Consider the following 17,616-nt stretch of genomic DNA (forward strand, 5'->3'; position numbering starts at 1 on the left):
TTGTTTAGGAAAAACTAGATAATTTCATACAATGCGGGATTTCCTTAAAACGTGGTATTCTGACATAATTTTTTGAGAGAATACTCTCTCTGGGTTCTCTTTGAGGATACACGTTTAGACATACACGCAACAACAAATCTTTTCGATTTACAACGTGTTGTATAGGAAATACAAGATAATTTTGTACGATGCCTTATTTCTTCTCATAAAGTTTAAATATGTCTAATATGTAAGTATTTCTCTTTACTCTGCATCACTGTATTTCCTTGTAATGTCGTATTCTTACATATTCTTTCGAGTGAAAACTCTCTTGTGCATTCTCTTTTGAGGCTACACGCTTAGACATACACGCAACACCAAAGCTTTTCGAGTTACAACATGTTGTGTAGGAAAAACAAGATAATATCTCATAATGCTGGATTTCCTTAAAACGTGGTATTCGGATATAATTTTTCTAGAGAAAACTCTCCTGTGCGTTCTATTTTTAGGCTACATGCTTAGTCATACATGCAGCTCAATATCTTTTCGAGTTACAACGTGTTGTTTAGGAAATACAAGATAATTTTGCAAGATGCTTTATTTCTTCTCGTAAAGTTTAAATATTTCTAATACGTGCATATTTGTCTTCACTCTGCAACACTGTATTACGTTATAACGTGGAATTCTTACATATTCTTTTGAGAGACACCTCTCATGTGCGTTCTCTTTTGAGGCTTCATGCTTAGACATACGCGCAACACCAAAGCTTTTCGAGTTACAACGTGTTGTTTAGGAAAAACAAGATAATTTCGCATGATGCGGTATTTCCATAAAACGTGGTATTCTGACGTATTTTTTCGAGAGAAAACTCTCTTGTGCGTTCTCCTTTGAGGCTGCACGCTTACTCATACACGCAACACCAAATCATTTCGAGTTACAACGTGTTGTTTAGAAAATACAAGATAATTTTGCACGATGCGTTATTTCTTATAAATTTTAATTATTTCTAATACGTACGAGTTTGTCTTTACTCTGCAACAATGTATGCCCATATAACGTGGTATTCTTACATATTTTTTTCGAGAGAAAACTCTCCTGTGTGTTCTCTTTTGCGGCTACATGCTTAGACATACACGCAACACCAAAGTTCTTCGAGTTGCAACCTGTTGTTTAGGAAAAACAAGATAATTTAGCACGATGCAGGATTTCCTTAACACGTGGTATTGTGACTTATTTTTTTGAAAGAAAATTGTCCTGTGGGTTCTCTTTTGAGGCTACATGTTTAGACATACACGCAACACCAATTCCTTTCGAGCTACAACGTGTTGTTTAGGAAATACAAGATAATTTTGCATGATGCATTATTTCTTCTCGTAAAGTTTAAGTATTTCTAATACGTACGTATTTGTCCTTACTCTGCAACACTGTATTTCCTTATAACGTGGTATTCTTACATATTCTTTCAAGAGAAAACTCTGCTGTGCATTCTCTTTTGAGGCTACAGGCTTAGACATACACGCAACACCAAAACTTGTCGAGTTACAATGTTTTGTTTAGGAAAAACAAGATAATTTTGCACGATGTGTTATTTCTTCTCTTAAAGTTTAAGTATTTCTAATACGAACGTATTTTTCCTTACTCTGCAACACTGTATTTCCTTATAACATGGTATTCTTACATATTCTTTCAAGAGAAAACTCTCCTGTGTGTTCTCTTTTGAGGCTACACACTTAGACATACACGCTACATCAAAGCTTTTCGAGTTAAAACATGTTGTTTACGAAAAACAAGATAATTTCATAAGATGTGGGATTTCCATAAAACGTGGTATTGTGACATATTTTTTTCGAGAGAAAATGCTCCTGTGCATTCTCTTTTGACAATACATGCTTTACCATACACGCAACACAAAATCTTTTCGAGTTACAACGTGTTGTTTAGGAAATACAAGATAATTTTGCACGATGCATTACTTCTTCTTGTAAATTTTAAGTTTTTCTAATACGTACATATTTGTCTTTACTCTGCAACACTGTATTTCCTTATAACGTGGTATTCTTGCATATTCTTTCGAGAGAAAATTCTCCTGTGTGTTCTTTTTTGAGGCTGCACGGTTAGAGAAAAACGCAACACCAAAGTTTTTCGAGTTACAACAAGTTGTTTAGGAAAAACAAGATAATTTCACATGATGCGGGATTTCATTAAAACGTGGTATTCTGACATATTTTTTCGAGAGAATACTCTCCTGTGGGTTCTCTTTGAGGATACATGTTTAGACATACACGCAGCAACAAATCCTTTCGAGTTACAACATGTTGTTTAGGAAATACAAGATAATTTTGTACGATGCGTTATTTCTTCTCATAAAGTTTAAGTATTTTTAATATGTACGTATTTGTCTTTCCTCTGCAACACTGTATTTCCTTGTAATGTGGTATTCTTAAATATTCTTTCGAGTGAAAACTCTCCTGTGCAATCTCTTTTGAGGCTACATGCTTAGACTTACACGCAACACCAAAGCTTTTCGAGTTACAACCTGTTGTTTAGGAAAAACAAGATAATTTCGCAGGATGCAGGATTTCTTTAAAACGTGGTATTCTGACAAATTTTTTTCGAGAGAAAATTCTCCTGTGCATTCTCTTTTGATGCTACACGCTTAGTCATACACTCAACACCATATATTTTAGAGTTACAACGTGTTGTTTAGGAAAAACAAGATAATTTTGCATGATGCGTTATTTCTTCTCATAAAGTTTTAGTATTTCTAATACGTACATATTGTCTTTACCCTGCAACACTGTATTTCCTTATAACGTGGTATTTTTACATATCTTTTCGAGAGAAAACTCTCCTGTGTGTTCACTTTTGAGGCTACACGCTTAGACATACATGCAACATTACAGCTTTTCAAGCTACAACGTGTTGTTTAGAAAAAAAAACAAGATAATTTCGCACAATGCTGGATTTCATTAAAACGTGGTATTCTGACATATTTTTTCGAGAGAAAACTCTCCTGTGCGTTCTCTTTTGAGGCTACACGCTTAGTCATACACTCAACACCAAATCTTTTCGAGTTACAACGTGTTGTTTAGGAGAAACTAGATAATTTTGCATGATGCATTATTTCTTCCCATAAAGTTTAAGTATTTCCAATATGTACATATTTGTCTTTACTCTGCAACACAGTATTACGTTATAACGTGGAATTCTTACATATTCTTTCGAGAGAAAACTCTCCTGTGCGTTCTCTTTTGAGGCTACATGCTTAGACATAAACACAACACCAAAGCTTTTCAAGTTACAACGTGTGGTTTAGGAAAAACAAGATAATATCGCATGATGCGTTATTTCCCTAAAACGTGGTATTCTGACACATTTTTTTTGAGAGAAAACTCTCCTGTGCTTTCTCTTTTGAGGCTGCACGCTTACTCATACATGCAACACCAAAATTTTTCGAGTTACCACGTGTTGTTTAGGAAAAACTAGATAATTTTGCATGATGCGTTATTTCTTCTCGTAAAGTTTAAGTATTTCCAATATGTACATATTTGTCTTTACTCTGCAACACAGTATTATGTTATATCGTGGAATTCTTACATATTCTTTTGAGAGAAAACTCTCCTGTGCGTTCTCTTTTGAGGCTATACGCTTAGTCATACACTCAACACCCAATCTTTTCGAGTTACCACGTGTTGTTTAGGAAAAACTAGATAATTTTGCATGATGAGTTATTTCTTCTCGTAAAGTTTAAGTATTTCCAATATGTACATATTTGTCTTTACTCTGCAACACAGTATTACGTTATATCATGGAATTCTTACATATGCTTTCGAGAGAAAACTCTCCTGTGCGTTCTCTTTTGAGGCTACATGCTTAGACATAAACACAACACCAAAGCTTTTCGAGTTACAATGTGTTGTTTAGGAAAAACAAGATAATAACGCATGATGCGGTATTTCCCTAAAACGTGGTATTCTGACACATTTTTTCGAGAGAAAACTCTCCTGTGCTTTCTCTTTTGAGGCTGCACGCTTTCTCATACACGTAACACCAAATCTTTTCGAGTTACAACGTGTTGTTTAGGAAATACAAGATAATATTGTGCTATGCGTTATTTCTTCTCGTAAAGTTTAAGTATTTCTAATATGTACGTATTTGTCTTTACTCTGCAACGCTGTATTTCTTTATAACGTGGTATTCTTACATATTCCTTTGAGAGAAAACACTCCTGTGCGTTTTCTTTTGAGGCTGCACGCTTAGAGAAAAGCGCAACACCAAAGCTTTTTGAGTTACAACAAGTTGTTTAGGAAAAAAAAGATAATTTCGCAAGATGCAGGATTTCCTTAAACCGTTATATTCTGACTTCTTTTTTCGTGAGAAGACTCTTCTGTGCATTCTCTTTTGAGGCTACACGCTTAGGCATACACGCAACACCAACGCTTTCAAGTTACAACGTTTTCTTTAGAAAAAACAAGATAATTTCACACGACGTGCGATTTCCTTATAACCGGGTATTCTGACATGTTTTTTCTACAGAAAAATCTCCTGTGCGTACTCTTTTGAGGCTAAAAGCTTAGACATACACGCATCACCAAATATTTTCAAGTTACAACGTGTTATTTAGGAAATAAAAGATAATTTTGCATGATGCGTTATTTCTTCTCGTAAAGTTTAAGTATTTCCAATATGTACATATTTGTCTTTACTCTGCAGCACAGTATTACGTTATATCGTGGAATTCTTACATATTCTTTCGAGAGAAAACTCTCCTGTGCGTTCTCTTTTGAGGCTACATGCTTAGACATAAACACAACACCAAAGCTTTTCAAGTTACAACGTGTTGTTTAGGAAAAACAAGATAATATCGCATGATGCGGTATTTCCCTAAAACGTGGTATTCTGACACATTTTTTCGAGAGAAAACTCTCCTGTGCTTTCTCTTGAGGCTGCACGCTTACTCATACATGCAACACCAAATCTTTTCGAGTTACAACGTGTTGTTTAGGAAATACAAGATAATTTTGTACGATGCGTTATTTCTTCTCGTAAAGTTTAAGTATTTCTAATATGTACGTATTTGTCTTTACTCTGCAACGCTGTATTTCTTTATAACGTGGTATTCTTACATATTCTTTCGAGCGAAAACTCTCCTGTGCGTTCTCTTTTGAGACTGCACGCTTAGAGAAAAACGCAACACCAAAGCTTTCCGAGTTACAACAAGTTGCTTAGGAAAAAAAAAGATAATTTCGCAAGATGCAGGATTTCCTTAAAACGTTGTATTCTGACATATTTTTTTTCGTGAGAAAACTCTTCTGTGCATTCTCTTTTGAGTCTACACGCTTAGGCATACACGCAACACCAAAGCTTTCAAGTTACAACGTTTTCTTTAGAAAAAACAAGATAATTTCAAACGATGTGCGATTTCATTATAACCGGGTATTCTGACATGTTTTTTCTAGAGAAAACTCTCCTGTGCGTTCTATTTGAGGCTAGAAGCTTAGACATACATGCAACACCAAATCTTTTCTAGTTACAACGTGTTATTTAGGAAAAAAAAAGATAATTTTGCACGATGCGTTATTTCTTCTCATAAAGTTTAAGTATTTCCAATATGTACGTATTTGTCTTTAATATGCTACTCTGTATTTCCTTATAACGTTTTATTCTTACATATTATTTTGAGTGAAAACTCTCCTGTGCGTTCTCTATTGAGGCTACACGCTTAGATATACACGCAACACCAAAGCTTTTCGAGTTAAAATATGTTGTTAAGGAAAAACAAGATAATTTCCCACGATGCGTGATTTCCTTAAAACGTCGTATTCTGACATATTTTTTTTGAGGGAAAACTCTCCTGTGCGTTCTCCTTTGAGGCTACACACTTAGACATACACACAACACCAAATCCTTTCGAGTTACAACGTGTTGTTTAGGAAATACAAGATAATTTTGTACGATGCGTTATTTCTTCTTGTAAAGTTTAAGTATTTCTAATACATATATAGTTGTCTTTACTCTGCAACACTGTATTTCCTTATAAAGTGGTATTCTTACATAATCTTTCGAGAGAAAACTCTACTGGGCATTCTCTTTGGAGACTACACACTTAGACATACACGTAACACCAAAGCTTTTCGATTTAAAACATGTTGTTTAGGAAAAACAAGATAAGTTCGCACTATGCGGGATTTCCTTAAAACGTGGCATTCTGACATATTTTTTCGAGGGAAAATTCTCCTGTGGGTTCTCCTTTGAGGCTACACACTTAGACATACACGCAACACCAAATCCTTTTGAGTTACAACGTGTTATTAAGGAAAAACTATATAATTTTGCACGATGCTTTATTTCTTCTCATAAAGTTTAAGGATTTCCAATATGTACATATTTATCTTTACTCTGCAACAATGTATTTCCTTATACCTTGGTATTCTTACATATTCCATCGAGATAAAACTCTCCTGTGCATTCTCTTTTGAGGCTCACGCATAGACATACACATAACAGCACAGTTTTCAAGTTACAACGTGTTGTTTAGGAAACACAAGATAATTTCGCACGATGCGGGATTTCCTTAAAACTTGGTATTCTGACATATTTTTTTGAGAGAAAACTCTCCTGTGCATTCTCTTTTGTGGCTACGGGCATAGACATATACGCCACACCAAATCTTTTCGAGTTACAATGTGTTGTTTAAGAAATACAAGATAATTTTGTACATTGCGTTATTTCTTCTCGTAAAGTTTAAGCCTTTCTAATATGTACGTATTTGTCTTTACTCTGCAAAACTGTATTTACGTGTAACGTGGTATTCTTACATATTCTTGCGAGAAAAACTCTCCTGTGCATTCTCTTTTGAGGTAACACACTTAGACCTACACACAACACCAAAGCTTTTTGTTTAAAACATGTTGTTTAGGAAAAACAAGATAATTTCGCATGATGCAGGATTTCCTTAAAACATGGTATTGTGACATATTTTTTCGAGAGAAAACACTCCTGTGCCTTCTCTTTTGAGGCTACAAGCATATACATACACGCAGCACCAAATCTTTTCGAGTTACAATGTGTTGTTTAGGAAAAACAAGATAATTTTGCATGATGTCATATTTCTTCTCGTAAAGTTTAAGTATTTCCAATACGGACGTATTTGTCTTTACTCTACAACATTATATTTCCTTATAACGTTGTATTCTTACATATTCCTTCGAGAGAAAACTCTCCTGTGCGTTCTCTTTTGAGGCTGCACGCTTAGACATACACACAACACTAAAGCTTTTCGAGTTACAACGTGTTGTTTAGGAAAAACAACATAATTTCGCACGATGCTAGATTTCCATAAAACGTGGTATTCTGAAATATTTTTTCGACAGAAAATTCTTCTGTGCGTTCTCATTTGGGACTACATGCTTTACCATACACGCAACACAAAATCTTTTCGAGTTACAATGTGTTGTTTAGGAAATACAAGATAATTTTGCACGATGCTTTATTTCTTCTCGTAAATTTTAAGTAATTCTAATATGTACAAATTTGTCTTTATTCTGCAACACTGTATTTCCTTATAACGTGGTATTCTTACATATTTTTCGAGAGAAAACTCTCCTGTGCGTTCTCTTTTGCAGCTACATGCTTAGACATACGCGCAACACAAAAGCTTTTCGAGTTAAAATGTGTTGTTTAGGAAAAACAAGATAATTTCGCATGCTGCGGGATTTCCTTAAAACATGGTATTATGACGTATTTTTTTGAGAGTAAATTCTCCTGTGGGTTCTCTTTTGAGGATACACGTTTAGAAATACAAGCAACACCAATTCCTTTCCAGTTACAACGTGTTGTTTAGGAAAATCAAGATAATTTTGCATGATGCGTTATTTCTTCTCGTAAATTTTAAGAATTTCTAATACGTACATATTTGTCTTTACTCTGCAACACTGTATTTCCTTATAACGTTATATTCTTACATAATCATTAGAGAAAACTCTCCTGTGCATTCTTGTTTGAGGCTACACGCTGAGATATACACGCAAAACCATAGCTTTTCGAGTTACATCGTTTTGTTTAGAAAAAAGAAGATAATTTCGCACGATGCGATATTTCCTTAAAACGTGGTATTCTGACATAATTTTTCGAGAGAAAACTCTCCTGGGCGTTCCCTTTTGAGGCTACAAACTTAGACATACATGCAACATCAAATCTTTTTGAGTTACAACGTGTTGTTTAGGAAAAACAAGATAATTTTGCATGATGCTTTATTTCTTCTCGTAATGTTTAAGTATTTCCAATACGTACATATTTGTCTTTACTCTGCAACACTTTATTTCTTTATAACGTGGTATTCTAACATATTCTTTCGAGAGAAAACTTTCTTGTGTGTTCTCTTTTGAGGCTGCACGCTTAGAAAAAAACGCAACACCAAAGCTTTTCGAGATACAATAAGTTGTTTAGGAAAAACAAGATAATTTTGCACAATACGGGATTTTCTTAAAACATGGTATTCTGACATATTTTTTCGAGACAAAGCTCTTCTGTGCGTTCTCTTTTGAGGCTACACGCTTAGACATACACGCACCACCAAAGCCTATCGAGTCCATCGTGTTCTTTAGGCAAAACAAGATAATTTCGCACGATGAAGGATTTCCTTCAAACGTGGTATTCTGACATATTTTTTCGAGAGAAAATTCTCCTGTGGGTTCTCTTTTGAAGCTACCCATTTACACAAACACACAACACCAAATCTTTTCGAGTTGCATCGTGTTATTTAGGAAAAACAAGATAATTTTGCATGATGTGTTATTTCTTCTCATAAAGTTTAAGTATTTCTAATACGTACGCATTTGTTTTTACTCTGCAACACTGTATTCCGTTATAACGTGGAATTCTTACATGTTCTTACGAAAGAAACTCTCCTTTGCATTCTCTTTTGAGGCTACATGCTTAGACATACCCGAAACATGAAAGCTTTTCGAGTCACAACGTGTTGTTTAGGAAAAACAAGATAATTTTGCATGATGCGGTATTTCCTAAAAACCTGGTATTCTGACATATTTTTTCGAGAGAAAATTCTCCTGTCGGATCTCTTTTGAGGCTACACATTTAGACATACACGCAACACCAAATCTTTTTGAGTTACAACGTGTTGTTTAGGAAAAACAAGATAATTTTGCATGATGCATTATTTCTTGTCGTAAATTTTAAGTATTTCTAATACGTACTTATTTGTCTTTACTCTGCAACACTGTATTTCCTTATAACGTGGTATTCTTACATATACTTTTGAGAGAAAACACTCCTGTGCGTTCTCTTTAGAAGCTCCACGCATAGACATACACCCAACACCAAAGTTTTTCAAGTTACAACGTGTTGTTTAGGAAAAATAAGATAATTTTGCATGATGCGTTATTTCCTCTCGTAACGTTTAAGTATTTCCAATACGTACATATTTGTCTTTACTCTGAAACACTTTATTTCTTTATAACGTGATATTCTAACATATACTTTCAAGAGAAAACTTTTCTGTGCGTTCTCTTTTGAGGCTGCACGCTTAGGAAAAAACGCAACACCAAAGCTTTTCGAGTTACAACAAGTTGTTTAGGAAAAACAAGATAATTTCACAAGATATGAAATTTTCTTAAAGGTGGTATTCTGACATATTTTTTCGAGAGAAAACTCTCCTGTGTGTTCTCTTTTGAGGTTACACACTTAGACATACACGCACCACTAAACTTTTCGAGTCCAACATTTTGTTTAGGAAAAACAAGATAATTTCGCACGATGAAGGATTTCCTTCAAAAGTGGTATTCTGACATATTTTTTCAAGTGAAAATTCTCCTGTGGGATCTCTTTTGAGGCTACACATTTACACATACACACAGTACCAAATGTTTTCGAGTCCCAACGTGTTGTTTAGGAAATACAAGATAATTTTTTATGATGCGTTATTTTTCTTGTAAAATTTAAGTATTTCTAATACCTACGTATTTGTCTTTACTCTGCCACACTGTATTTCCTTATAACGTGATTTCTTACATATTCTTTCGAGAGAAAACTCTCCTCTGTGTTCTCTTTTGACGCTACATGCTTAGACATACACGCAACACCAAAGCTTTTCGAGTTACAACGTGTTGTTTAAGAAAAACAAGATAATTTTGCATGAAGCGTGATATCCTTAAAATGTGGTATTCTGACATATTTTTCAAGTGAAAACTCTCCTGTGAGGCTACAAACTTAGACATACATGCCACTTCAATTCTTTTCAAGTTACAACCTGTTGTTTAGGAAATACAAGATAATTTTGTACCATGCGTTATTTCTTCTCGTAAAGCTTAAGTGTTTCTAATATGTACGTTATTTGTCTTTAATCTGCAAAACTGTATTTACTTGTAATGTGGTATTCTTACATATTCGTGCAAGAGAAAACACTCCTGTGTGTTCTCTTTTGAGGCTACAAGCTTAGACATACACGCAACACCAAATCTTTTCAAGTTACAATGTGTTGTTTAGGAAAAACAAGATAATTTTGCATGATGCGTTATTTCTTCTTATAAAGTTTAATTATTTCTAATACGTACGTATTTGTCTTTACTCTCCAACACTATATTCTTTATAATGTGGTATTCTTACATATTCTTTTGAGAGAAAACTCTCCTGTGCGTTCTCTTTTAAGGCTGCACCTTAGATAAAAACGCAACACCAAAGCTTTTCGAGTTACAGCAAGTTGCTTAGGAAAAAGAAGATAATTTCACATGATGCGGGATTTTCTTAAAACGTGGTATTCTGACAAATTTTTTCGAGAGAAAACTCTCCTGTGCATTCTATTTTGAGGCTACACGCTTAGAAATACACGCAACACCAAAGCTTTTCGAGTTACACCGTGTTGTTTAGGAAATAATAGATAATTTTGAACGATGCGTTATTTCTTCTTGTAAAGTTTAAGTATTTCTAATATGTACGTATTTGTCTTTACTCAGTAAAACTGTATTTGCTTGTAACGTGGTATTCTTATATATTCTTGCGAGAGAAAACTTTCCTGTGCATTCTCTTTTGAGGCTACACACTTAAACATACACAAAACACCAAAGCTTTTCTAGTTAAAACATGTTGTTTGGAAAAACAAGATAATTACGCACGATGCAGGATTTCTTTAAAACGTGGTATTCTGACATATTTTTCCAAGAGAAAATACTCCTGTGGGTTCTCTTTTGAGGCTACATGTTTAGACATACACGCAACACCAAATATTTTCGAGTTACAATGTGTTGTTTAGGAAATACAATATAATTTTTAACGATGCGTTATTTCTTCTCATAAAGTTTAAGTATTTTCAATACGTACATATTTGTCTTTATTCTGCAACACTGTATTTCCTTATTACGTGGTATTCTTAGATATTCTTTCGAGAAAAAATCTCCTGTGTGTTCTCTTCTGAGGCTACACGCTTAGACATACCCGCAACACCAAAGCTTTTCGAGTTACAACGTGTTGTTTTGAAAAAACAAGATAATTACTCACGAGGCGATATTTCCTTAAAACGTGGTATTCTGACATATTTTTCGAGAGAAAACTCTCCTGTGAATTCTCTTTTGAGGCTACAAGCTTAGACATACACACAACACCAAATCTTTTTCTGTTACAACGTGTTGTTTAGGAAAATCAAGATAATTTTGCATTATGCGTTATTCTCGTAAAGTTTAAATGTTTCTAATATGTACGATTTTGTCTTTACTCTGCAAAATTTATTTCTTTGTATCGTGGTATTCTTACATATTCTTGCGAGAGAAAATTCCCCTGTGCATTCTCTTTTGTGGCTACATGCTTAGACATACATGCAACACCAAAACTTTTCAAGTTACAGCATGTTGTTTAGGAAAAACTAGATAATTTCGGACTATGTGGGATTTCCTTAAAACGTGGTATTCTGACATATTTTTTCGAGAGAAAACTCTCCTGTGCGTTCTCTTTTGAGGCTACAAGCTTAGACATACACACAACACCAAATCTTTTCGAGTTACAACTTGTTGTTTAGGAAAAACTAGATAATATTGCATGATGCATTATTTCAAGATAATTTCACACGATTCAGGATTTCCTTAAAACGTGGTATTCTGACATATTTTTTCGAGAGAAAATTCACCTGTACGTTCTCTTTTGAGGTTACACGTTTAGACATACACACAACACCAAATCTTTTCGAGTTACAACGTGTTGTTTAGGAAATACAAGATTATTTTGTATGATGCGTTATTTCTTCTCATAAAGTGTAAGTATTTCTAATACGACCTTACTTGTCTTTACTCAGCAACACTGTATTTCCTTATAACATGGTTTCTTACATATTCTTTCGAAGGAAAACTCTCCTGTGCGTTCTCTTTTGAGGCTGCACGCTTAGACATAAACGCAACACCAAAGCTTTTCGAGTTACAACGTGTTGTTTAGGAAAAACAACATAATTTCGCACGATGCGGAATTTCCTAAAAACGAGGTATTCTGACATATTTTTCGAGAGAAAACTCTCCCGTGCATTCTCTTTTGAGGTTACACACTTAGACATACATGCAACACCAAAGCTTTTCGAATGACAACGTGTTGTTTAGGAAAAACAAGATAATTTTGCATGAAGCGTTATTTCTTCTCATAAAGTTTAAGTATTTCCAATATGTAAGTATTTGTCTTTACTCTGCAACACTGTATTTCCTTATAACGTGGTTTTCATATATATTCTTTCGAGAGAAAACTCTCAGCTGTATTCTCTTTTGACGCTAAACTCTTAGACATACATGCAACACAAAAGCTTTTCCAGTTACAACGTGTTGTTTAAGAAAAACAAGATAATTTCCACGATACAGATTTCCTTAAAACGTTGTATTCTGACATATTTTTTCGTGAGAAAACTCTCCTGTGCGTTCTCCTTTGAGGCTACACGCTGAGACATACAAGCAACACCAAATCTTTTCGAGTTACAACGTGTTGTTTAGGAATAAAAAAATAATTTCGCACGATGCAGGATTTCCTAAAAACGTGGTAATCTGACATGAATTTTCGAGAGAAAATTCTCCTGTGGGTACTCTTTTGAGGCTACATGTTTAGACATACACGCAACACAAAATCTTATCGAGTTACAACGAGTTGTTTAGGAAATACAAGATAATTTTGTAAGATGTGTTGTTTCTTCTCATAAAGTTTAAGTATTTCTAATACGTAGGTATTTGTCATTACTCTGCAACACTGTATTTCCTTATAACGTGGTATTCTTACATTTTCTTTCGAGAGAATACTCTCCTGTGCGTTCGCTTTTGAGGCTACACACTTAGACATAGACGCCACACCAAAGTTTTTCGAGTTACAACGTGTTGTTTAGGAAAAACAAGATAATTTCGCACGATGTGGGATTTCCTCAAAACGTGGTATTCTGACATATTTTTTCGAGAGAAAAGTCTCCTGTGCATTCTCTTTTGAGGCTACACACTTAGACATACACACAACATCAAATGTTTTCGAGTTACAACGTGTTTCTTAGGAAATACAAGATAATTTTGCATGATGCGTTATTTCTTCTAGTCAAGTTTAAGTATTTCCAATACGTACGTATTTGTTCTTACTCTGCAACACCGTATTTCCTTATAACGTGGTATTCTTACATATTCTTTCCACAGAAAACTCTCCTGTTCATTCTCCTTTGAGGCTACACGCTAAAACATAGACGGAACACCAAAACTTTTCGAGTTACAACGTGTTGTTTAAGAAAAACATGATAATTTCGCACGATGCGGGATTTCCTTAAAACGTGGTATTCTGACATATTTTTTTCGAGGGTAAACTCTCCTGTGCGTTCTCCTTTGAGGTTACATGCTTAGACATACAAGCAACACCAAATCTTTTCAGGTTACAACATGTTGTTTAGGAAGTATAAGATAATTTTTTACTATGCGTTATTTCTTCACGTAAAGCTTAAGATTTTCCAATATGTACGTATTTGTCTTTACTCTGCAACATTTTATTTCTTTATAAGGTGGTATTCTTACATATTCTTTCGAGATAAAACTCTCCTGTGCGTTCTCTTTTGAGGCTGCATGCTTAGACAAAAACGCAACACCAAAGCTTTTCGAATAACAATGTGTTGTTTAGGAAAAACAAGATAATATTGCACTAGAAGGGATTTTCTTAAAACGTGGTATTCTGATATATTTTTTCGAGAGTAAACTCTCCTGTGCATTCTCTTTTGAGGCTACAAGCTTAGACATACACGTAACACGAAATCTTTTCGAGTTACAACGTGTTGTTTAGGAAAAACAAGATAATTTTGCACGATGCGTTATTTCTTCTTGTCAAGTTTAAGTATTTCCAATATGTACGTATTTGTCTTTACTCTGCAACACTGTATTTCCTTATAACGTGCTTTCTTACATATTCTTTCTAATGAAAACTCTCTTGTGCGTTCTCTTTTGAGGCTACACGCTTAGACTTACACGCAACACCAAAGCTTTTCGAGTTACAACGTGTGGTTTAGGAAAAACAAAATAATTTCGCACGATGCAGAATTTCCTAAAACGAGGTATTCTGACATATTTTTTGAGAGAAAACTCTCCTGTGCATTCTATTTTGAGGCTACACACTTAGACATACACGCAACACCAAAATTTTTCGAGTTACAACGTGTTGTTTAGGAAAAGCAAGATAATTTTGCACGATGCGTTATTTCTTCTCGTAAAGTTTAAGTATTTCCAATATGTAAGTATTTGTCTTTACTCTGCAACACTGTATTTCCTTATAACGTGGTATTCTTATATATTCTTTCGAGAGAAAACTCTCCGCTGCGTTCTCTTTTGACGCTACACTCTTAGACATACCTGCAACACCAAAGCTTTTCCAGTTACAATGTGTTGTTTAAGAAAAACAAGATAATTTCCACGATGCAGGATTTCCTTAAAATGTTGTATTCTGACATATTTTTTCATGACAAAACTCTCCTGTGCATTCTCCTTTGAGGCTAAACGCTGAGACATACACACAACACCAAATCTTTTCCAGTTACAACGTGTTGTTTAGGAATAACAAGATAATTTCGCACGATGCAGGATTTCCTAAAAACGTGGTAATCTGACATATTTTTTTCAAGAGAAAATTCTCCTGTCGGTTCTCTTTTGAGGCTACATGTTTAGACATACACGCAACACCAAATCTTTTCGAGTTACAACGAGTTATTTAGGAAATACAAGATAATTTTGTAAGATGTGTTATTTCTTCTCATAATGTTTAAGTATTTCTAATACGTAGGTATTTGACATTACTCTGCAACACTGTATTTCCTTATAACGTGATATTCTTACATTTTCTTTCTAGAGAATACTCTCCTGTGCGTTCTCTTTTGAGGCTACACACTTAGACATACACACAACATCAAATGTTTTCGAGTTACAACATGTTTTTTAGGAAATACAAGATAATTTTGCATGATGCTTTATTTCTTCTAGTAAAGTATAAGTATTTCCAATACGTACGTATTTGTTCTTACTCTACAACACTGTATTTCCTTATAACGTGGTATTCTTACATATTCTTTCGAGAGAAAACTCTCCTGTTCGTTCTCCTTTGAGGCTACACGCTTAGACATAGACGGAACACCAAAACTTTTCGAGTTACAACCTGTTGTTTAAGAAAAACAAGATAATTTCGCACAATGCGGGATTTCCTTAAAACGTGACATTCTGACATATTCTTTTCAAGTGTAAACTCTCCTGTGCGTTCTCCTTTGAGGTTAAACGCTTAGACATACAAGCAACACTAAATCTTTTCAGGTTACAATATGTTGTTTAGGAAGTACAAGATAATTTTGTACGATGCGTTATTTCTTCTCGTAAAGTTTAAGAATTTCCAATATGTACGTATTTGTCTTTACTCTGCAACAATTTATTTTTTTATAACGTGGTATTCTTACATATTCTTTTGAGATAAAACTCTCCTGTGCGTTCTCTTTTGAGGCTGCATGTTTAGACTAAAACGCAACACCAAAGCTTTTCGAGTTACAATGTGTTGTTTAGGAAAAACAAGATAATATTACACTATATGGGATTTTCTTAAAACGTGGTATTCAGACATATTTTTTGATAGTAAACTCTCCTGTGCATTCTCTTTTGAGGCTACAAGCTTAGACATACACGTAACACAAAATCTTTTCTAGTTACAACGTGTTGTTTAGGAAAAACCAGATAATTTTGCACGATGCATCATTTCTTCTTGTAAAGTTTAAGTATTTCCAAAATGTACGTATTTGTCTTTACTCTGCAACACTGTATTTCCTTATAATGTCGTATACTTACATATTCTTTCAAGAGAAATCTCATGTGCGTTCTCCTTTGAGGCTGCACGCTTAGACAAAAACGCAACACCAAAGGTATTTTAGTTACAACAAGTTGTTTAGGAAAAACAAGATAATTTCGCACGATGAGGGATTTCCTTAAAACGTGGTATTCAGACATTTTTTTTCGAGAGAAAACTCTCATGTGCGTTCTCGTTTGAGGCTACAAGCTTAGACATACACGTAACACAATATCTTTTCGAGTTCCAACATGTTAATTAGGAAAAACAAGTTAATTTTGAACGATGCATTATTTCTTCTCGTATATTTTTAAGTATTTCCAATATGTACGTATTTGTCTTTAATCTGTAACACTGTATTTCCTTATAACATGGTATTCTTACATATTCTTTTGAGAGAAAACTGTCCTGTGCATTCTCTTTTGAGGCTGCACGCTTAGACAAAAACGCAACACCAAAGCTTTTCGAGTTAAAACACGTTGTTTAGAAAAAATGATAATTTCGCACGATGCAGGATTTCCTTAAAACGTGGTATTCTGACATATTTTTTAGAGAGAAAACTCTCCTGTGTGTTCTCTTTTGAGGCTACACGCTGAGACATACAAGCTACACCAAAGCTTTTCGAGTTACAACGTGTTCTTTAGGAAAAACAATATAATTTCATACGATGCAGGATTTCCTTAAAACTTGGTATTCTGACATATTTTTTCGAGGAAAAAACTCTCCTGTGTGTTTTCTTTTGAAGGTACACATTTAGACATACACACAACACCAAATCTTTTCGAGTTACAATGTGATGTTTAGGAAAAACAAGATAATTTTTACGATGCGTTATTTCTTCTCATCAAGTTTAAGTATTTCTAATACTTACGTATGTGTCTTTACTCTGCAACACTGTATTTCCTTATTACGTGGTATTCTTAAATATTCTTTCGAGATAAAACTCTCCGGTGCGTTCTCTTTTGAGGCTAAACGCTTAGTCATACAGGCAACACCAAATCTTTTCGAGTTACGACATGTTGTTTAAGAAACACAAGATAATTTTGTACGATGCGTTATTTCTTCTCATAAAGTTTAAGTATTTCTAATATGTACGTATTTGTCTTTACTCTGCAAAATTGTATTTCCTTGTAACGTGGTATTCTTACATATTCTTGCGAGAGAAAACTCTCATGTGCATTCTCTTTTGAGGGTACACACTTAGACATACATGCAACACCAAAGCTTTTCGAGTTAAAACATGTTGTTTAGGAAAAACAAGATAATTTCGTACGATGCAAGATTTCCTTAAAACGTGGTATTCTGACATATTTTTCGAGAGAA

Source organism: Apodemus sylvaticus, chromosome 20 (genome assembly GCF_947179515.1).
Source record: "Apodemus sylvaticus chromosome 20, mApoSyl1.1, whole genome shotgun sequence".
Classification (NCBI taxonomy): Eukaryota; Metazoa; Chordata; class Mammalia; order Rodentia; family Muridae; genus Apodemus; species Apodemus sylvaticus.